The following is a 2,702-nucleotide window of genomic DNA, read 5'->3' as shown; positions in this document are numbered from 1 at the left end:
CGGTCATTTTATATATCAGTGCTATATCTGGCTGTACTGGTGGGAAGATTTCTTGTGGGGTTTTCACACTTTGCGTAGGATTTCAGGGGAGACACGTCTATTGAACTGATGCCATTATTTCTTTGCTATATTTACACTTGTTTTGTGTTCGTTTTTAACACAACCAGCCAAGGAAAAGCAAAAAGCCACTTATGTTGAAAACGCCATTTTCAGTGACCTTTCTCAGCAAACAATGGTACCAGTGTATTCTAAAACCAGTTGCATACCCGTTCCGTCACACTTATACCAACAGACCCGAAAAGCAAAAGACTTGCATTTAAGCGAAGCGACCACTTAGATTAAATAAGAATGGGCCTGTTTACTATTGACATTTCATTTGGAGCTGATAATGTAATTTAAGAACTATTTCAAAAATACAAACCGTATTAATGGTAAAAAAATATTCAAGAAGTTTAAAGGGTTTTTTTGCAAATTTTAGGACTTTTCTTCCACCACCCTAAAATCCAAGTACTTTTCAAATATGTGACAACCCTGTTTGAATTATTTATATCTCAATGATAGTGTCGTGTTTGTACGATTACGAAATGTCAATGACAACAGCATGATGCCTGTATTGTGACTATTCTGATCTCGTACTAGCAGAGCGATATTTTAATGAAACAGCAGCATGCATTCCGCTTTTTAAGTTTGTATCGCCAAAATAATCCTATACAAAAAGTTGGGTACGTAATTATAAACAACATAGAAGAGGATGAAAACTCAGTGAGATTCGAATATTAACACAGCACTATTTTAATTGTGCTCTGAGAAGATTTCATTACGATTTGATAACTGATAACAAAAAATGGTATGGGCTTTTTCTGCTGCGGCCGCGCTGCGCTCGCTCCAATTCTATAGATCGCTAAAATTAACTCAAACATACACACAAAAGGTTAGGTACATAAACAGTTTAGTATCAAGGCCTATATACTAATTAGATAGAACAATGCAACTAACAGAGAAGAACTATGCAGAAAATATGCTTACCGAGCCGAGCTTACAGACATTGTTCAAAAGGCACAAGGATCATGTGCAAAGGTCAAATACACAAAGAAAGGTCATAAATAAATGAATACATGAATAAATTACTAATTGGTATTATTGTTCGTAAATCTGTTAAATAGGATTGTGATCAGAATAATAGCCTTATTGGCATTGTTCTTTTTGTTCAAATAAATCATCTGTAATTGAGCAATTTTCATTTGTATTACACAGACATTTTATCTAGACCAAAACATTTCAGCAATGGTCATTCTCGGTTGAATACAATCCTCTGAAATGAATTGGCATACATCAGATTTTAAGTCTTCTCGAGGAAATTAACGATTGTTATGTTTACTTAGAGACACTATGTCAAATATGATTAAGTATAGATAAGATATCCAATAGAGCCTTATTGCCATTTAATAGGACTGAGACTGTGCTTTCCCATCGTAGTGTGACTTTTCTTATGCCTGTTAAAGCATGTATGAATAATGTGTTCACTGTTGTTGTCTACAAATTGCACCAATATGAACATCCAACGATAATTACTTTACCGAAATGGTGGATGAGCATGTTCAGTAGCCATTCGACCTGATGACTTTTTTTCTCCGTATCCAACCATTTATGAACAATATGTTCACAGTTGTTAGTTAAAACGTTGTATTCTCGTTCCTCCACTTGGTTGTTGAAGTCATTTAATGCGTTTTTAAGTATATTATCAAGAGATATGTGTGAATGCCGTATAATTGTAACATCACGTATTCGATACGTTTTCTTTTCCATGAGTATAAGATTTCCGCCATTGTCTTTCACTCCAGTAGCGTGAATAACTTCTAACGTGACGGAGTCATTATCACTTGACACAACATCTTTTACGACAGCATGGTGGACGTACAGCTCTGAGCTTGTAATAGGAGATCGAGATTCCCCGAGTACAGTAATATGCGTTCCAGGTGTAATATCACTAGCATCTTTTAGTTTACACCTATTAGAACACCCTGAACATGTATTCCCTGTCATAATCTTGTTTCATGTTCTAGCAAAGTTATTTACCTTTTTAACCACAAAGCATATTTTCCCGAAATTAATCTTAAGTATTGTACAGCGACCTAGTTCTCCTGAAAGACATATCATTCGTTCTTTATATATTATGTCGATAATATGAACAGAAATATGTGAAATACTGTTTAAAGAAATCAATATAATTTTATACTAAACTTTTACATGAAAATTACCTGTCTAAATATAATCCTCCTCTGTCTAAAGCTAAGCGTAAGTCAAATGAATAAGATTGGCGCTTTGTGTTAAATCTCACAGCTGAATGAGCACACTGTGATCACGTCTGATAAACGCTATTACGGTGTGTTCCCACTTTACCAGTCGCTTATTCTTTCTAGAGAAATTGTGGTTGGGGCTGGGGAGATGTTTTGTGTGTTGTAACAAAATAATTTATAGGTGATAATTGGCGAAAATATCTAAAATGTGCTGAAAACAATTCTAGACTTGAGAAAGGTGGTATTAAATTTCATAAAATAATACAAATATACCTATACTTTGCCTATACTTTGAAAATAAAATGATTAGCAATTTTAGTAGGAAGATCTTTCCTAGGGTTGATTTTCGCATCAAAAATTTTGCTGACATTGTTCGGGTAGCGATTCACCCGTTTCTGGATTTCA

General features: G+C 34.6%; 1 long non-coding RNA gene across 1 annotated transcript; it reads right to left on the bottom strand.

The window, feature by feature from the left end:
* Positions 1-932: 932 nt before the first annotated feature.
* On the bottom strand, positions 933-2,330 carry LOC128223017 (uncharacterized). Its single transcript, XR_008259275.1, has 2 exons — positions 2,259-2,330; positions 933-2,141 (listed from the first exon to the last, which is right to left on the bottom strand). It is a non-coding gene; the product is annotated as an uncharacterized LOC128223017 (long non-coding RNA).
* Between the last annotated feature and the right edge of the window lie 372 nt (positions 2,331-2,702).

This window comes from Mya arenaria, chromosome 17 (genome assembly GCF_026914265.1).
Source record: "Mya arenaria isolate MELC-2E11 chromosome 17, ASM2691426v1".
In the NCBI taxonomy this organism is placed as follows: domain Eukaryota; kingdom Metazoa; phylum Mollusca; class Bivalvia; order Myida; family Myidae; genus Mya; species Mya arenaria.
The sequence above is the reverse complement of the archived record's forward strand: the minus strand, read 5'-3'. Positions and strand labels throughout refer to the sequence as shown.